Here is a 21,045-nt window from a genome sequence, read left to right on the forward strand (position 1 = left end):
TTCTTTTCGAATGTGGAAGTAATAATGTAGTACCTAAACATCCAACTCTATTACATTTGATTTGATCCAAAGTAATTGGGTACATCCATTTAATCCATTAATGTTGAAAGTAAGAGTAAAAGAAAGATTTTAGATACTTATCGGAAAATCTGTTCCTATGTCCGTCGTTTTTCTTGTTATCTTAATTAAGCCAATACATCTTGTCTTAATGATTTAAAATGGGTTGTTGCTACGGGGAAACGATGTTGTTATTTGTGATTTTATTTCAGGAGTTTTGTTTCTACTTGATTACTTTGTTTTTTTATTTTTTATTAGAGTTTCTTCCGCCAGCGGTTTCACTCGCTTGCTGAAGGAACTAAGTACTTATCACACCCACAGAAAAAGATCCTAATTATCTTTATCACTGTCAAGGTTCATTAAAATCCGTTCAACCGTTTGCGCTATATAACCTTTTTAATTTTAGTGCGATACCGAAGAAGATTCAAAAGACATTTTCGTAGCATCATCCGATTTCGACCTTCTTGTTTAGGTACTTAGATACATGGATCTGAACTGTGGTCGATAACCGCAATTCGGGTCTTGGTCTCTCATCATTTCGATTAATTATGTAATCACGAACATGACAACGTTTTCCGCAGATCATTTAGAATTACTTACTATCGACAATACTCAGTAGAAACGACAAAATTCATGTTGAATTTTCTATCGTAATTCATCATTTTGATAGTCCGTTGATTCTACAATCATAGGTACCTACCTAAATTAAAAAAATATAATGGTTATTAAACAATTTTGGTTTGTTTTTCTCATTTATCTACGGGTGTTATTGTTAACCTAATTAGCCTAGGTCTATAATCTAATCCTAATAGGCAGGTACATCATAAGTATTTTTGTACTTATTGGTATTTTTTGAAACCATACATACAATGTACAAGCAGTGAACAATTACTTTGGCACACCGTTCCACCCGTTCTCTCATAACGACAGACTGGACACAAAGGTGCATTGTAACACAACAAAAAGAAAAATATTGTGAAAGGTGCAACGGTCCAACGCGCCACACAACAGTTAACGCCTCGCCAGATAAAATGGCTGCTTTTATAATAACTGAAACTGCTTTTTAATATTTCGCTACTCTTGTTCAGTTGTAGAGATAAATTTCTCTTTGAGAACAAAAGGTTGTTGTGCATATTGCACAACCCAATGGTATGACTATTGTTTCACTTTTGTTTTTGGGAAGGCTTCTCGATGTTTTTTAATAGGTAGAAAGACAGATAGTGCTGCAAAAATTGTTACTTTGGAAATGACATGAAGAAGATATGCTGCGCCGAAACTACATTAATTGAACACCCATATACTTAATCATTACAGTGCAGTTGTAGGTAGTGTTACTTTTGTTTGATACATAGATCATCCTTCTGGATCTTTTACAGTCGCATTCTTGTACTTCCTCCAAATTCATTCCATCATTCGGTTCTTCGCATTATGAATAATTTCCGTACTATTTTCTCCATCACTAGTGCTAGATTTAGACTACTAATACGTTTAAACTTATGTAAATAAGTATGTACTTAGAAATATTTTCGTTTTTATGGCGCATACATTCTAGGTTGTTGTGTAGGCACGTTCGTAATGTATTGGGAAATTGGTTTGACTATCGCTATTAACAGCGGCCTTGTCACTTATCACTGTTATCGTAGAACTATTAGATTCCCTAATGTGTAAATTATTGACAAAATCCCACTAACACTTCTAGGAAGGCCGTATTTACAACTGTATAGACAAAAATATTTACATTGATAAAACATATTTTTTGTTCATCCTACTCACTTACCAATTTGATACTAAGTTGATAGTAACATTTAATACTTATTTTTACTAAATATAGAAAATAGAGAACCTATACGGCATAGTTTTCAGCCAGTATTTTAGGTGGGCATTATGTCAGTTCGAGTCTTACCTATGTAAAAGCAAGTCTTCGTTTAAAAGTTGCTTTTATTGTTTAAGGTTTTACGATTTTATTCTAGGACAAAGTTTTTAATTTTATGATCCTACTTCATGGTATAAAATTCCCTCCGATAACAATTTCAGTATTAATTTTTACTCGTTTTTTCTTCAGCCTTGATAAAAGGCTGTATAGAAAAGCACGTTTCATTATTTTATCGTTAAGTCTTTTGTGTTTATCGGTAGCATGACAGAGGCTGCATACGTAGCTCGTAGCATTCGTAGCATCGTAATAAGGCTGCTACGCACGTAGCAAGTACGCCTACGTGAGTCTTTGCGCTTTTTATTGGGCGTGTACTTCGAGTTCCCGTAAACACTTTTACTCGTATGCGTTGTTACTCGCAAAGTATTATGAGGAAGATGATTATGTAAGACAGAACGTTTAGAATGTATAGCTGTAAAAAAGTTATAATATCTCGTGTCTCGTATCTAACTTACAAATTATTTATTATTTCTACCCTGTTTTTTGTAAACACTTCTGTCCTAAAGAAATACAATTTTACAACTCGCTAAATCCACCAAAAGTCTTAAAATAAAATTCGTCTTCAAAACAACTAAACCTACTTTCCGTTGCGTAAATTAAGGCAATGAAATTACCAAAAAACAAAAAAGCTTAGCGAATGTTTTTTATTTAATTCTCGTGAAAAATGTTGAATTAACGAGATATCTTTTTGTTTACTCAAATGTTTTGAACAATAAACGCCAAAGCGACGACGGAGGACTCAGATATTTTTTGTATCCAAATATTTACTTTTGCTAAAACATAGTTCAAATACAAATTGGTATTCTAAAAACGCTCGTCCATTTCCATCAATTAAGTGCCTAACTATGCAAAAACAGTATAATTGAACTTTTCCTGGGAATAAGGCTAGTCGATAACTTTCATAATTACGCAGCGCAAAGAGTAACAAGTTTCATTTGTAATTATGCAAGTTCTCACGTTGAGTTGTGAAACTAATGAACCGACGCAAATGCACCCCAAGCCAATCAGGAAACCGTACACATATGTCTTTGGTTTATTAATTAAAGGAATATGAGTGCCACCCTTGCTCTTTATAAGTCTTCTTTTTATAAAAAAATGGTATAAAGATGTAACCGATATCATTATTAGTATATAGTATCAGCAGAATAAATATTATCTTCTCATGAAAGGTTATCCTTAACATCATCTTCATACATCTCTCGCTCAATAATGATATACATCGACAACCTTTCAGAGATGTTCAATACATTACAGGTACATGAATACTTTTGACCCAATTCGTCGGGCTGTTTCGATGACCCAGAACAAAGAACCGCCGTTCTTGACGTCAAATAAAGTGATGGCTGTTATTTTTAACGGTGAAACGACGCCATAAAATAGAAGAAGAATGCTAGAGGAAGTAATCCTGTGGTTGCTTTTGTTGATGTTCTAACAATGCCGTGATTAATGATGCTAAGGTCTGAAGGCTTCATAATTTCATGTGTGCGGGATTGTCCTGTGACAAAACACACGCCATTGTCAGTCTTATTCCTTTAGAGCAAAGTTTATGACGGTTTTGTGAAAACCGTAGATGTGGTTGCTGTCGCTTTATTTTAGTGTTTTGTAATAAACTTTATCTTGTAGGATTTGAATTTTAGGTTTTAGTCCGGGATTCTGTGAAGGGAATTGATAGATAAACCGCAGGGCGTAGGCCATTTTTGTTACAAAGAAAAGTTCCTTTTGCTATCGAACATTTCATAAACTTTGAGCTGTGAAGTGGAATCAAAATCAAAACGTTTAAAATGTTCGATACTCAAGCAAAATAAAGATTAACTAAACTAAATTGGCACATCATACCCAAAAACCATCCTACCTCTGTTTTCAATTGGCTGTAATAGGCGTATTATATATTTGTATATTATTAAATACATAGCTGCCGCTTGACGTCACGTCGTTCACAAAATAGGACTCCCCAACAATCCGCTGACCAACGTTCTGTTCAATTCATTTTATCGAGTGAGTTCACTCAAACGGTCAGTTCACCCAGTTTGTCATGTTCTATTTTCCGTGACTTCGTGCTTCCGAAACGTGAAAAATCCCGTAATAATACTCTTATCGTCCGCGCATTGGCTCCATTACTGTGTTTTCGTAATGGAAATCGATACGTTTACAATCTTACTGAGAGCCTTTCTCGACATGAGAGCCAATGCAAGCACTTGTGACCTCGGCCTTACCCGGATTTGATACCGCCGGCGCTGAAATCATATTAGAGTTACCATAATTTACGTTTTACTAGGTTAGATACTCGCTGCACGCCAGCGAAGGAATTAGTGTAACTACATTATAATGATACCTTCGGATAGGTACTGCGTACTCGGAACACAATTTGCACATATTTAAATTCAATGTACATGCTCTCATAAAAGCTTGTAGAGAAGCAAACGCGAACACGTTTTTTATACATACGTATACACAGACACGTCTCGCGTTCATATTTACAAACATTTATTACGTTGCATAAAGGGAAGCTTCAGTGAGAGCGTAGAAACTGTTACAGTGCTTGTTATACTATCAATCATGGCGTACACGTTATTATGAGCTCTATTTTTATCTGCATAACGTCAAGAAAATATACACAAGTTGACATGACCCTCGTTTAACAAAAAGTATGTTGAACTACACAGCTTTCATCGACACAGCACTTGGTGGACTGTAAAAAGATATAAAATTACGTCGCCTCGCGAGAATTCTTCCTTGTCCTCAGCAAATCCCGTAAGAGTAATCTCCATACCCTTTTCTCTTTAAAAATTCCACTTATAAAAGTCCGCATAAATCTCATGAGGTTTACTGTCTGAGAAGTTATTGCGAAGTTAAGATAGCTGTGCAAACATGTGAATATTTTGTCATAATATGGATGGTTACACATTAGTTGGCCTCTGGGCTGGGCTGAGGACAAAGGGATCTGTTCTTGCTACCTTTATACAAAAGCCAAACAGCAACCTCAAAGTGGTGGCCTTACGTGATTACGTGAAACAAGTGAGTTACTAACAGCCGCACGAAACACGCGTAGCTCAGCCAGGCCTCGTTTAGAGTTAACGAACATTTTTAGTTACGTAGACGAACGAAACGAGCAAATAAAATTCTAGTTATTTTTAATTGGGACCGGATTTTATGTAAAATCTGGAAAGAGTTTGACGAGGACTATTTGGTTGAGGGCTGTAATTAATTTCTTCTACATCTTGTACCTTGTACATGTAAGTAAAATTTTGTATATACCTACTTTTTAAAATGTGTGGACAGGTCCTCTAAGTGCTGTCCGGTGTCTTTGGGACTTTTAGGTTCTCAAGGCCTTGCAATTCCCAAAAGACTACCCCGTTTATTGCGGTACAAAGCTTTAGATTTTTAAGTTAGTTTTATATACCTATTTAGGTAAAATAATTGTCATGTTCGCATGTATTTAAATTACATGCCTTGGTACCAAAGCGACTCTTACACGTATTGGAATATAACTGACTTACCGTTTCTAAAAGAGCAGTAAACTTTCATTCCCGAAATGAGATAATTATTGTTCTCGCCATCGTTAGGTTAAAACGGAGATTGTACACAAAAGGCCTGTTTACAACGCCATTAACATTTTCGACCTCGAGAATAGGCCAATAGCTTATGATCGTAAAATAATTTTGTTGATAACAGATAAACCAACAGTTAATTATATCCCCCGTCGTAAAATACTAAATATGAACCCATAAAGTTTGTATTAGATACGAGAACAACACATGTCAATATTTTTGCGAAACAAACCATTGGAACCTTGTACTAAAAACTAGTAAATATTTGAGAACCTGCATACTGGTTAAAAGTAAAAATATGTATATACGTTGGATGGGAAATAGAGTTGATAGATACTTAATAACCGATGCTGATCCCTTTTTTGCATTTTTTACTGTGCACTATAAGCTAAAAGTTGTATGTACGCAGTTCATAAATTGTATTTGACATAACGATATTGTATTTTGCTACACAGCTGGTCCCAAAAATGGCTTTCCGAATAAAATTGAAATATCCAATACCAAATTGCCTAACTATTGGTTTGGCACAGAATGGTCCTCGGCATTTCTGTCTGTCAATTAAGTAAATATACCCTTACAGCGAATTTCTGTTCTTTATGAAGCAACTGGCCTACATTTGTTGACATTTCAATTTCCACTCACTCCACAAAGACGGGAGGCAGCCCAATGTCAGCAAATAATAATTATTCACACGCAGTTCGTCTTTCGTACTTAAAAAGTCAGAATTAATTTGCTAACAAGTCGGCCTACCAAATTAATTAGAAGTTTTAAGTAGAAACAGCGTCAACGACGCGCTCTCCTGAATACAAAACAACGCTCGGAACATTATACAATTGTGCAATCATTAGAACAAGTACTTAAAGTCATCAGAAAAAAGCAGTTTCCAGATTTTATTACTAAAATTCTTTCACAGAGTGGTTGTACGCACTTAATGGAAGAGTTGCGACACTAAATGTGTTTTACGACACATAAAACTTTCAGATTGAATTATCCTAATGTATTTAAGGGCGTAATAAAATTATCTTATGGACAATTTAATAATATTGATTTTGACAGTGAAGAGACGGTTGGGTTCTAAATAGTTATAAGTATACGAGTTTTAGGTAACGCCACATTTAGGTACAGCTTTTCAATAAACACATAGTTTTCCGTGACTCACGCTCTTAACACAGACCACTTGGGAAGGGACCCTTTTACAGCTATCCTCAAAGGGATTTCCTAAACAAACAAAATTATATCAGAATAATTCGAAGTAACGAAACAAAACAAATCCGATAACACAGAAAGTAGCTGGCACAAAGAAAAATTGTAAGCTTCCAAATAAACGCTTTATTAGATTTTACTGAATAAGGTATGAGGAGACTTTTTACTGGGAAAAGCCGGCGACTGATGTGGTGACGGACGCCAGCGTGAGGTGCTGACTCCGGAGACGATAATGAGGATGTAAATTGGCGTGTGCGGCGCGGGGGGTGGGCGCGGGTGGCCCGGGCCGCCCAACCTGTGGCGTATCTGTTGCGCGCCGCCGACCGCGCGCCGGCCCGGCCGCAGGCAGTCAGTGTCACCGCGCCGCCGACGCCGCCGCCGACCGCGCCGTCACCCTACACATACACTTTTCCGGTTCAAAACACGTGCATTATCAATCTCCAAGATCTATTCTCGTGCGATTAATCAAAACATCTTGCCAATACTTCTCCCAAAAAATTAGTTATTCTAATTATTATCTTCTTGAAGTTTTCAGTTTTTATTTTCGGTATAAGTTAAACCATTTAAAAGTGTTTTTTAAGTTTATTGTTTTTACCTGGATTTTTATTTCTGGATTCTTAATTTGTGTTGTTAACTGGTCTCCCTGAGCGTAAGTATTAAACAAGTGTAGTAGTAATAAAACTGAGCTTTGTTTACAAACTAAGACAACTCATGAAATATAGAACCACCGAGCTTTCAGAAACCTAGGTATCAACGTTATTTTTGAGCAAGATATTATAGGGATATTTTTTTTATTAAGATAAGATGAAGATAGATTAAATTATTTATTAAAGGGTTTCAATGTTTTTTTTTTTATTTCAGTAGTTTTGATATCGTTTCATGACGTTTATATGAATTGATAATAACTGCTCGCTTAATTCTTGTCCTAACTACTATTTTAAAAAATAGTTTTAAAACCAATCCTGGACTTCATCAAGTCAAATCTTTCATGATTAAATAATCAATAGATAGATTCATTTAATAGATTTCATTGTAAGAAAAATTGTTCCAATGAAGTAGAAAGAGGATTCTAATTGTAATGTCTGAATTTGCATTTTTAAAAATTGAACATTTTTTTGTGTGGTATATCATGTGAATAAGTTCTGAATTCACACTTTAATCAAATGAGCTTTAGTTTGATTATATCGTCTTAGATTTGAATGTTGTTTGATTCGCCGTTATGTATTACGATTACAATTTATGCTCGGTGGCGTTCACTTTTTTCATAAAGTTGAAGTAAGCATAAGAACTTTTAAGTAAAGACCCTTGTCGTATATAGCTTCGTCATAAAAAAAAAGTTTTCAACAAAAATGGTACATTAGGCATGTTTCTGTTTGAATATTTTTGTTCTCAGTTCAATTTGTAAGGAAATCATTATGTCCCTCAGGGTTCCGGATACCGATTCGGGTTCCTTGCCAGTCACTATTTACATTTGCACAATGGGACCCTACCGACGGAACCCATCTTTTGATTTGAGCGCTATGTGCCGTTTTGTGTCACTTTGAATATCTGACAATCTGATTTCTTTTTTTAGAATCAAAAAGCAGATTCAAATATCCTATTGTGTTCTGATTTTATCAGTCATGTTTTTATGAAACGAGAAAAAAAATAGTTGGAATACTTAGTTATCTTTACTGGTTTAGTTGTGCATCTTCAGTGGCTTCCACGTGGATCTTTGCATGTGCCAGATACGAGTGTATTGATGCAAACTGATACTCGTATCTCACTGTATAACAGACGATCCTGCAATCCATCACAAATAAGTAGTTCACTATTTTCTGTTGCATAATATTATAGTGCGAATGTTGTTCCGCGCTATCTTGTGCATGATACTTGAAAAATACTATCAAGTAGCAATAAATGCATCAAATAAAATTATAAGGAAAAGGAAATCAGTGAAAACGTCCCCGATTTATGTAATAAATACAATTATTACTGTAATCAAATTGCTTTCATTGAAATACTTAAAGGCTTCCAGTAAAACCTCTTCGGATTACTCGCGCAAATCTGCAGCAACAACAATCGAATCAATCCTCGGCCATTAGGCTCTGAACTTATCGTAGATACGAAGCATTATCTCTAGCCGATATCTAGATCGATACATGTTCATATTCGTAATTCGGCTTTCAATACCGCACTCTATCACCATCGCCAAACAATTCCAGTTTGATGAATGACATTTTAATCAGCCACTAGTGTATTTTTGTTTAGTTTCATTTTTTAATTGCTCTGTGTTTTACCTACGCTACAGGGACCAGTTAAGAAATAGAGACGTCAGTTGTAAATGTGTGAAAGTTAAGTGTTTGACATTTGGAAGATCATATTGAAGGATCAAGTGCAGTGTAGTGCGTTCGAGAGGAATCAGCTGCAGGGCCCGATGGCCGGCACGGCCCGGCCGCGCTAGATCGATCCCGCCACAGCGGCGCGGGTAACGTCGGTCAGTGCAACCTTCCATACTCCTATGTGCAATCTCTTTGTTGCAGATTTCATGTAACACGCTACTTCAACGCTATCACGATAAAAAATACGATCGTACCGTGAGTAATGCTGACACAAAGCACGTGCACATAATGTGTGCTTATGAATTTCTAATTTTGATCGTGTTGTTCGGCAGTAAGGGAGCAGTTTAGGAAACAACATTTATTGAAAGGATATTGAACTATTGAACGGCAAACGACTGTTCAAGAAATCCAATTTGGACACGTTACGTAAAATTGAATCGGTGCCCATGTTTTTCCGGTGATATGATTGCGTGTATACTGTTCAACAATCAGAAGGTATCTACTATGTATTACAATAGTGAGGTAGACGCTCAGGTACTATATGAAACCGTGCCAAAACTTTTGTCTTCTGTTTCTCTTTAATCAAAACGGTAAATCTATAAATTAACCTATGTTTGTTTGTTAGAACAAAGCAGCGATAGCCGACACGAAAATACTTTCACTGAAATATCGCAATCATAAACCGGCATGGCCTGGGCGGCGGATATTTATTTATTTTAGGCAATACTTACACGGTTCGTAGAAATATTTACGGTTAGAATCCGAACCGGTAAAACGAGTGTTAGCCCCGTAACTTTAGATGTAGGTTTGAAAGATTTAATTGCTGATCGTATTTATAAAACACCCAAAGATAATCTACCCTTTTAGAAAAAAAGTCCGTACCCCGTAGTGACATGGGCAACTGTATTTTTAAAACCAAATTAAAAATGAAAGGTTGGTTCAGTAACGATTCCCAGTATTTTTATTCATTCAACCTTCACGGTTATTTATTTCGAACATTAATAAAATGAAATGGCATGCCAAATGTTTTAAAATAAACGTTTCAACTTATTGATAACACATGAAATAATAAATGATGAACATACACATACATTTTACTTTCACAGACTTGCCAAGAAAAAATAAAGGCTAAAAGCTTGTGAGAGTTGTACTCAACTCAACCCCTAACAGTATGAAATGGATTCAAAGCAATTTGCACAATAATTTGTTGGTTATCCATACATTTTCTGAAAATGAAGGCCTAAATAGATTTATCCAACTCAGATGGGTTTGGTTTACCTACAGATTATAGCATGATAATGAGAAAAAAATGGGTTTCGCAACTCCTTTTGACGCGTGAAGAATATTTTAATACTTTCAGGTAACAATGTTGATGAAATAAGTGGCGATGTTAAGCGCTTATCCACGACATATTGGATAGTCATTTAAGCTATGCTCAAATATTTTTGTGCCGGTATCTGTTGAAAATATTTTCGACAAAGTGTTTAAAGTTTATTAAATAGCTTTAAAAGTAAATCCACTACAGGGGACAATTTGTTTAAACTTTATTACAGATTTTCACTCATTCATTGTACTTTAATACAAGTGCTTCGTTTACGTGCAATCATTTCGGTTAAAGTCCAGTAACGTCCACATTAACGAAATCTCTATTGTTCCGCGTAATCAGCAGATAACCGTTTTCAACCTGCGTGGAATCGAATAGTTATACAGTTATAATATTATTATATGGCAGGAGGTAATAATAGGTAGGCATTTACCTGCCTAATTTAAAGTAATACGTTCTGACGTAGTTTCAGCTATTTCAGAGTATAATTAAAACGCCCCATTGTTGTTAGTTAGGTACCCTCTATAACCTAATTCTATTTACAAAATTAATTAAGTTTACACTATTCGGTAAAGGTTGCAATTAACGCGGCCTCAAATATACATGTTGCTTATCTGAAATGTTACTTATAAATAATGGAATTGTTTTGTAGTTAACTTGATATAAACTGATGAAGGTTGCAAACTGGTTTGTATCCTCTGTCTACCTGTCACGCGGAAAAGAAAAAGAAAATTCTCTGGGGAAATAAGAAAGAGCTTTGCGTAGCTGAACTCCAACTATCCACTCCAACAGTACCTACCTATATATAAGTATAAATACACAACCGTTTATAATGTTTATATACTCACAAAGACTAAAAACTGAGATTTTTAACGCTCGAAATAAGATAATTAAAAACACGACTCAGCCCTAACAAGTAATTAAACAAAGATGCGTCACATGACACAGGCGTTTCAACCAGAATTTGTGTCACCCGTCTGAAAGATGGACGAAAAATTCATGGTTCGTATCTCTCTCCGCGAGCTAAGAATTATCACATAAATTAAGTCTGAAACATTAAATTGTTATGAACAGCTACTGAACGACACTGAAGTAAACACGCCCGAATGTTCCGACATTTTTACACGTAAATATTTAATTTAAATATTAATGTGCATGCTTACATATTAATGCGACGGTAAACCGCGTGCGATGAAATTGTTCATGATTATTTTGTTTCACACTTTTGCAATAACAAACGAATTTATTGGTGCACAATTTGCATTAGTCAATATTTCTACCCAGTACTATTTAAAATAGCTTTCAGAAAGTATAACAGTCATACACTCCAAGTAATAAAAAAGTTATCGTCCATTCTCTCAGAGCGTTTTCTTAACAAATTGTTGCGGAACAAGAGCGCTTCCGAACAACTTCGTAGATATCTTACTATGTCTGTTTCATTACGAGTTGACATCATGTAGCCTCGTTGATAAAAGTAATAATATAAGTACAGATTATCTTCATGAACTTCAGTCAGCTAGAGATAATATTCATGAGCAGTCGAGTAAAACTAATGTTAATTAAATTAGGATTTTATTGCCTGTGCATGTGGCAAGTCTGCAGTTTGGTTTCTTTTCTGTAATATGATCTCTGAAGTATGCGAGGCATCGGATCTTGTACAGTACCGTATTTTTTGTAACATCTTAAATATTTAAACGAATTATGTTGTCAAAATTGGGTAAAAGACTGCAAATAGCATATAAATCTCATTTTTTCTCCATTGCGATCACTTTTTTATAATGAAAAGTTTTGAGAGGCACAACTGATATATTAGAAGGATAAAAGCGTCGGATCTAGGAATTTTCATAACGCGTGTCATTTTACGGCGCGATCGTTCAGAAAATTTATACCTACGAACGAGAGAGGAAAATTGTAACACATGCCGATGATGTTTAAGTAAATAGCGTGACTTGACTGTCTGTTGAAGTTTGAATTATACGGAATTATGCAAATTGTCTCCAGGAATTGTTTGAATGCTGACATAATTCCAATAACGTTAGATACGGAGATGGATATTATATTTGCTTTGCATCAACATATAGGTAGACAGACTTCAAAAGATGATAATGCTACTTTGTACCTATTGTCATATTGCCTCCCATTAATCATGGGTATTTGTATTTTCATGCATTAAGCATTACCTACCTTTCATTTCTTTCATACGAACCTTCCATTCCTCCTTCCTTTTCAAACCCCTTTAAAATTAAAACATTTGTGACTAAGGTAGGAATATTTAATATCTTCTTATTTGCATAGGCAGAGCAATATACAGGTCAGGACTAAAAATTAAGAGAAATAAAGTACCTAAATTTGTTGCTTTATATGTTGCAAACGTGTGGGACGGTAAAAACTTAGCAAGAAAAAATAAAAGTTTTTTTTTACATACAACCGCTTTTATTTTTAATGCTACCCTTTTAGTAGTTAATATTGTAAAAGGAATGAGAAGGGTTCTGGCCGTTTTTCATCAAAACAACGATAAAGCCATTAAAATAAAGGCGATTTTTTACTAATTGACTTTTAAACTTTTATGCTGTGATGCTACAGCATAACACAACAATAGGTTCCTATATTGTATTTTCATGCCATGTGAAAATTCGATTAGTCAAGCAAAGATTCACACATTCAATGAATTTTAGTAAGTTTAGTATAACATAACATTTCAAGAGAAGCGCATAACATGAGGTTTCCATTATTTGAAGTTCTTAACATAATCTCGCTAGTACTAATATTTGGACTGGAAAATCGAAAACGAATATTCTAGAGTGCTCTAAATCTTTGCAAAATCCTGTTTGAAATCCTAGAACTGCGCGCGAAACTTGCAAATTAAATGACCTTTTCAGTTCAGATGCACCCACCGGGGTTTTAACGAACCTGGCAACCCTGAATTGGTAATGTAAAGCCGGGTCTACACTAGTTAATCTTGCTTTGTACAATATTCTCCCTTTGTATCATCAGAGCACTTGACACCACGCTTTTGTGACGGGGTTGTGTATGTGAAGTCATTTGTTATTGATATTTAGGCTGTTGAAAGCGAAACCTCGCAGCCTCGACACAGGCCCGCCGCTAGCTGTTTGTTCGCCCGCGTGCAAAACTGATTATGCCGCCCTACGACTACATACTTTTTGTCAAAAAATATATGGGGGGGAGGGGCGGATCCAGGGACTCCGGAAATTCATATCCATCTTACTTGTCCAACAGAAAAAAATATGTACATGCACCGCTCTGATTGCAGAAAACCCACCTACTTTTGGATAAATAACTATTGCAATACATAACACACATTACACATAACTTTTTATTTACTTGAAATGTTCAGAGTAACCTAAGCAGTCCTGGGTTAGCCTATAAGCACACTAAGCAATTGCTTAGGGCATCAATGCAGTGCAATCGTTACCCAAGTAGCCCCTATGTATTGAAAGATTGTGTTAAACTTAAACTACTTAACGCACTCAAATATCTATAACAATGTTTAACGTCAGTAAAATATGTTATTTAGTGGGTTTCCTGTTGAAAAGTCAACTTATAAGACGCATTTCATATGTAAGGAAGCGCGAGCGGAGCGAGTGCGAAATTTTTTTAGTCTAAGGACACAAAAACAAATAAAAACCACTGTAAATTAACAAAGCAAAGTCAAAAAGTAAAATATGCACAGAAGTGAAGTGCAAAAGCCGCGAGCGAAGCGAGCGCGATTTTTTCCTTAGAGTTTTCATGAAGTAAACATATCATAAAAAGCCATAACGGACGTGCGCGAACAATGTTCTTTCGGAATTGAATGCCTCAACAATTAAACAAAAATAAAATGCGATACCTGACATGGAGCCGCGAGCGCAGCGAGCGCGAATTTTTTTGGGGATGCAAAGGGTGAAACAGTTAAAAATAGGAGACGACCAAAGCTAGGGCGGCTTTTTTCGAAATTTTATTGGTTTATTTTTGCCGCCCCCTAAATAGCATTTGCTCCACGCTACGCCACTGGTTGATCTTAAATCGTTTTTAAGAATCTTTAATTTTGAAAATGTCCTTTCAACAGATGTACCTAACTGAAACCGGCAGTGTTAGTAATATTCTTAGCGCTATTGCTGTGTTCGGAAATATTGAAATAAAATCATTAGTAAAAAGATATTGTATTTTTTAAATATTACGTGATAAGTCGCTAGATTTGCCGCCCCCTAGGATGTGCCGCCCGCGTGCTGTGCACGCGCTGCACGCCCGCTTGCGGCGGGCCTGCCTCGACACTGTATAAAACAGACCTTTTCAGCAAACATGTTTACTGTGAACCTACGCTTTATTTTGTGGCTATTGTCCTGACATAATTATTTGTTTCATATTTTCTCTTTGAAAGGCAAAATATACAAGAGCTTGTACCATTATGCAAATTATTTTTACGGTGGAAATTATTTCGTTGTGAGAGGATGTTATTATGTTACGAGAATTTTTTTCATGATCTAAGCCAGACAATGAGTCAGAAATGCGAAGGCAGTTGGAATATATTAAGTAGAAAATTTAAGTTATGACACATCGCCTCATTGATGTCATCATTGTGCCTGATAGACGATAGGTCATAAGTATTAGCGCCTACATTTAATGTTCCCAACTCCAAATACAGGTGACCTATTAATCACCAAACTTTGCCTACTGCTAATGCCATTCATTGTTTATCTACCTCTAAACCCGAATATTCTCTATTTATACGTATTAAATAGTTATGATGCATATTATCGTTTTGAAATTTCCGTTATCCACAAACTATTAGCAAATTATAATTTCCAACGTTCGGTTCCTATGACGTGGAAAATGCGGTTGAGCGGAATACATTAATTTGTGATTCGTTTTAATTAATTAGAAAGGAATAACGAATTCAAAGCTCTGCATTAACTTTAGGTTGCTTTTAAACAAATGTTCTGTTTTAAATGGCGAATTCAAAGGCGATTTCCATTTATCCAAGTGATTAAACTCGTACTTTCTCAGTAACAGTTTTACAGCCATGGTATACAGCGTTGATAATCAGAAATTAGAGGTCTTTTGTTTGTTTAATCGATACTAATAGTACTCCTATTTCTCCAAAAATAACGAAATCAATTAACGAGTAACGAGGCCCTATTATTTACTAGTAATTGACGCGAGTTTGTTACAAAAAGACTGCTATATAAAGCAGATATTTTCTGTAGCGTTCTTTTAAAATGGCCGTATATTCGTAGATCATATATTATGATTGATGTGTTAATTTATAATAAACTTGTCTTCAAAACGAGGATAGACACTTGACATGATAAAATTACGCTTGCAAACCTGGGAGCAATCTAATTAATGCACCTTCACTTCAGCGTCGGAAACAGCGCGACGTTTGTCAATTTATTAGGAACTCGACTTACGGGACTGTTTGACAATTAATTTATTCTCTAAATTGTAACATTTTAAGGAGATAAATATTTTAGACCAATTTTTTATTGACACTTTCGTAGTTAGCATATTTATAAATAGACAGCCCATGTATAGTTATGGACATTATTCCTGAGCCATTGACGCCATTGCCTATTAAGGTCATCTAATATCTAATTATATGAGAGTAGGAAGGACAACATTGAAGTTATTATTACAGTGTTGTGTCCTTTTACTAGTACATGCTTGAGTGGCCAGGTGCGACGAGATAAGCCGTTAAACCCCCCCTTTTCTCGTCTCATGTACACGCTGGTCGACTTGCTAATGTGTAAAAGGTGTAAAACGTTAGACGAAGGCAGCTTATACTTCTATTTTTACCCGCAAGCCACAATTAGGACGAACGAGAACAGATTACTTTACACGAAACGATTCCTATATTTTCAGAGCACGATTACCTCAGCAGCTGGTTCGGAATAGTTTATAAACACTATTGTACAAATTTAAACCAATTTTTATTGCTTCCCAAAAAGTAAGCCAATTAACTGCGAATGAGTCAAGGCTTGCATTGTTTCCCAGGTCCTGGCAACGTGCCAGGTCTCACCATCGATATAGTTATCGGCATGAATCTTGAGCTCTGACCTACATCTGCGCAGAAGTGATTTATTAGTAAAGAACCAATCCCGAGTGACGGCTATGACGCGTTGCGCTGCGGGCCAATCACCGCTTTAGCCCGCCCCCGCGCCTCACTTCATACCACAAAAGGGACCCAATAAATTACTTCTGCGCAGGTGAAAGTCAGAGCTCAAGATTCGTGCCGATAACTATACTAATTAATAGAAATCTCTCGACAAAAATATAGGTCAACTTATAAAACTTAGTTTAAGTAAGACGCCTTACGTTTCCTTTGAAAGCCTTTAACATCAGTCTGAGAAGAAGTTATTTCTTGAGCTTATACTTGTTTAAAATGAAATGTTTCTTCTTTCCAGACTTTAGATATATGCTGATGGAAAATTCTTTTCGCTCTTTTCTTTGTTCATTAAGGATTTTGACTCTATCATCTATGTGCATGAGTATTATTTAAAACTACTATGATTCATTGATAATAACTTGATATGATACACTTACGGATATGTAGATTGTAGGTATACGGATGTAGAATATGATATGAACAATAATAATCTATCATATTCTGCATCCGGTATTAGCTTTGACCCCATTCAAACAGATTAACTTTGAATTAATGATACTTACTAGATAATAAGACGACACTAATATTAACAGTAACTCATATCTTAGATACTGGCTAAAAATAGCAATTTTAAAAGCAGTGCGTGTCAGTTATCATCATGGTATACTTACTATCGTATGTGAATCAGCCGACCAGAAATTATCCTATCGATAAACAAATGTGCTAAATTTTTAATCCGATTATCATATTAACTGGGATAGATAATTCGATAATAATCGATGATGAAACCTAACCTTCAACATTGGATAAGAAAATCTACATAGTACCATAGATTAGATGTTTTATCAATATGAAAACACGTAGATATTTATTCTTCTGAAGCCATTGTATATATTTATGAGTCTAATAAAAACTTGTAAACCATAGTAAACACGTCTATAAAATGATAATACTCTGGTCAATTTCTTGATATTTCTGCGGTATTCTTAGGAGTAAGTTTAGTAATTGCTCTTTACCTAATACTCCTCGTAGTTGGTCTGACCTCGGCTTTGACATTAAGAGTCTAGATAGCAGATCTCCCGCGGATACGGCTGCGTAAATAAATCTAGATCTATTTTAGTTATAACAAGATGTACAGTTGTGTATTTCTTATTTTTTCCTCAATTTCGGTTGGAGAACTTTATAAAATTATTGGATTTTACTTTAAAAGAAAACAGGATAGCAACAGACATCTAAAGAAACAAAGAATTTGGTCATAAAAAAGGTGTTTTCTTGTTTATGAATAGTTCCTTGTGTTGTTTTTCACTAATAGGTCAAATTACACCACACCTGAAGTGTAGCCTTTGCTCTGATCCGGATCCATCTGTCTATTGCACTGCACAGACCATTTGGAGCCTCGCCAACAATGAGACCACACTTTGTTGTTAATAGTCTATCGTATATCTATCATCAGTGTTAATTTTATTAGTTTATTCACCTGTATCGTTTACATGCCTTCAAAAAGACACATTGCGAGATACGTTTATAGAATTATCATTTGTAAACACAGTTCGTAAGTTATAGTTACCTTGTACCGCCGCGGCCATTCCCGCTAAGTCTGATGAGAGAAGAAACTAGTCTCAATGATTTCCGATCGTAATAAAAGTGTTCTTGTGTTTGTAGCTAAATGCGTTCGCTTTAAAACAGATGAAACTCATTCCAGATTCTTTAAAAATAGGTTATATTTTGCATAGTTGATAATTACACACAAAATGTAAATAACCACAGTGGCTAGTTGGCGGGCAAACCAATGTAAAATCAACATCGACCGGCATAAATTGAAACCGAAATAGTGTGAGAAATAAAAACAAACAGGGACAAAGCGTATTTGTATAAAGCTTGCACTCGTACTGCGTTGTTAGAAAAGCCCGAGAGAAATAACCCTCATTCGAACTCATCCGAGTAGCGTGCATGACGTGCCGTGGACGAAACCAAACAATTTGTCTATAAAAAATATAAAAGTTCGCGCGCAGAATACAAATGTGACACTTCAGGGAGTGTCGTTAACTTTGCTGTCAACAACAACGTGCTGAAGCGTTAAATTTTTCACTTTGTCGGCGACGGCCGCCTCTGGGCAGCTGATGTAGGCCGCTCGGTAAAATTAGCTTAATTACCTTCTAAATACACAGATCTATATGTAGAAAGCTCCGGATAAAGGCCCATACAATGTCTGGCTTCGTATAAACGTACCCAGCTTAATCTGATACGTAACGGACCGCGCAGTACTCCATTCTTATCTGGTATTTTAGTGAGAGTTTTATTATGAAAGTACTTTATCAGAGGGTGAATGTAGCCGATCTGAGCCGATAACTTTACAAGATTTATACTCAGGTACTAAATTTAATGGGTCTGGCATTAATTGAGCTGGTATCAGTTGTACGGTGGTCTATTATTAGGTTTATGTGGGCAGCAAATCCACCTGGAGTGGAGGATAGACGTGTTATAATAAGGTGAGTCAGTGTGTGCGCCTAGCTGTTATCTAGCGGTGCACTCACTCGAGCAGCCCACACGCCACCGAACACGATAAAAGATTTAGGCATGCTCCCATACTCCGCAATATTCGCACCAAACATTTTATTTCGGAGAATCATTTTTCCAACGTTTCGAATATCTACGTGGATTTGTTTCGCATATTAGGATAAAACCACCGTGAAACCGACTTTTCATTTTTTAGGGTTCCGTATCCAAAGGGTAAAACGGGACCCTATTGTTATCGCTCCTCTGTCCGTCCGTCCGTCCGTCCGTCTGTCACCAAGCTGTATCTCATGAACCGTGATAGTTAAGGAGTCAACATTGTCACAGATAATGTGTGTCTGTTGCCGCTAAGCTTATAACAACAAATACTGAAAACTAGAATAAAATAAATATTTTGGGGGGCTCCCATACAACAAACGTGATTTTTTTGCTCATTTTATAAATAATAATATGGAACCCTTCGTGCGTGAGTCTTAATCGCACTTGGCCGGTTTTTTATATGAAATGCAATATCAGTGAAAGGGGAAATACCTAGCTACCTGTGACTATAGAATTTGATACCCATTTACTTTGGTTTAAATTGACCGAATTCTCGGAAATCGGTTTAATCCCCTGAGATCCATGGTAAGTAGGTATAAGGGTCATCTGCGTCCTTCACATTAAATTCAACAATCCACTCGGTTGCCGGAGTCTGTTAAATACTTTCATTGATTTATGTTATAAACATTGGACCAAAATAATTTATTTTGGTTATAGAAAATTTTTTACCGTAAAATTAAGAAGTAAGTTTTAATTCAGCGTGTAAAGTTGAAGCATCATTTTTAATCAGGCTAGAAAATTTTCTATACCATACAACATCCTTGTCGGTCAATGCAAGAGCTAAAGCCTAAAGAATTTTTATCATACAAATTATGGTGAAAAAAAAAGAATCTAAGTATAGAATAAGATTATCTCCTACAATACAAAGTAATCTTTTGGTCCATGGAACCGCTCGAATGAGTCATAAAAGAATACAAATGGTAAGTAGATACAGACATGGTGAGGTCGAATATGGTTAATACAGTATCATCTGTCGCTCTGATACCGACTAAACACTTGATTATTGTAATGTGCGGACCTACTATCACTCATTCCTTTACTGATTTATGAGCTCAAACAAATTATCGAACGACTAAAAGTTTGCAGTTTACTCTTAGGAAGATAAATCAACAGTGAATTAATCTCAATCTGATAGTTTCTGTATCTCTTCCTAGTGGTTATAGACAGACGGTTAGTTTACTGAAATGTTACGGCGAATAAACTTTACGCTGTGGTATTGTCAGTGCTTCGGAAACTTTCAATCGGGGATTTACTCTGTACCGTTTTAATAAGATTAAGCTTTTAATGGTAGTTTTATTGATTTTTTATGTAGTTTCATTCATAATCATATTTTTCAATACATATCTTAAAAAAAACTAGTAAACCTTTTTTTTTAATAGGTACATTAAAAAAGTTGTTACATCCTTCCTAATATTAATAAAATAGAGGTCGTATTCATAAGCTTCACTAAAATATGTGTTGATCCCTTACACGGATTAAACGTATGTTACACAAAATTATCCCTTGCAAAGTTATTAGGGACTAAAACCTTTTCGTTCATGGTACACGTAGAATATGCCTCTAATATAAATAGTAGGACCCTTTAAGAAACCGCCGTAACTAATTCTGATATGGTCCTTGGACTGATTTATTTGTAGACTGATTTTAAAAGCCGATTTTAACCATGTATTTTCATTTAAAAAGATACTTATGGTATTATTAAAAATAATGCATTTCTGTTAAAACAAAACTTTGGGAGCAAAAATCTTGTTACACATATTTAGTCTTCTAAGACATCTGCAGGGTTCTTCGATGGGCTTTAGATTTTGGTCAATATTGAATTTGGTAAAGCCAACCTACCAAAACCCCAAATAGTTTCACACGTTTGCTGCGGTATATCCACCAATAGTTGATACTTAGGTACATACAATTTCGACACGATACATATTTGAGTGTTTCCTATAAAA

At 35.7% G+C, this 21,045-nt stretch overlaps 1 protein-coding gene across 9 annotated transcripts in view; it reads left to right on the forward strand.

Moving 5' to 3' along the window:
• Positions 1–7,075: 7,075 nt before the first annotated feature.
• Positions 7,076–21,045, forward strand: part of LOC110375698 (potassium voltage-gated channel subfamily H member 8) — a 69,730-nt gene continuing 55,760 nt past the window's right edge. For 4 of the 9 annotated variants that reach the window (XM_021333932.3, XM_021333933.3, XM_049839034.2 and 1 more), the window contains exon 1: positions 8,725–9,214. The gene's annotated coding sequence lies outside the window, so the exon portion shown is untranslated. Of the gene's footprint in view, positions 7,388–8,722; positions 9,215–21,045 lie in introns of those variants that run through there. The other 5 variants (XM_021333929.3, XM_021333931.3, XM_021333926.3 and 2 more) reach the window with 4 other exon arrangements.

The sequence above is a fragment of the Helicoverpa armigera genome, chromosome 9, assembly GCF_030705265.1.
Source record: "Helicoverpa armigera isolate CAAS_96S chromosome 9, ASM3070526v1, whole genome shotgun sequence".
In the NCBI taxonomy this organism is placed as follows: domain Eukaryota; kingdom Metazoa; phylum Arthropoda; class Insecta; order Lepidoptera; family Noctuidae; genus Helicoverpa; species Helicoverpa armigera.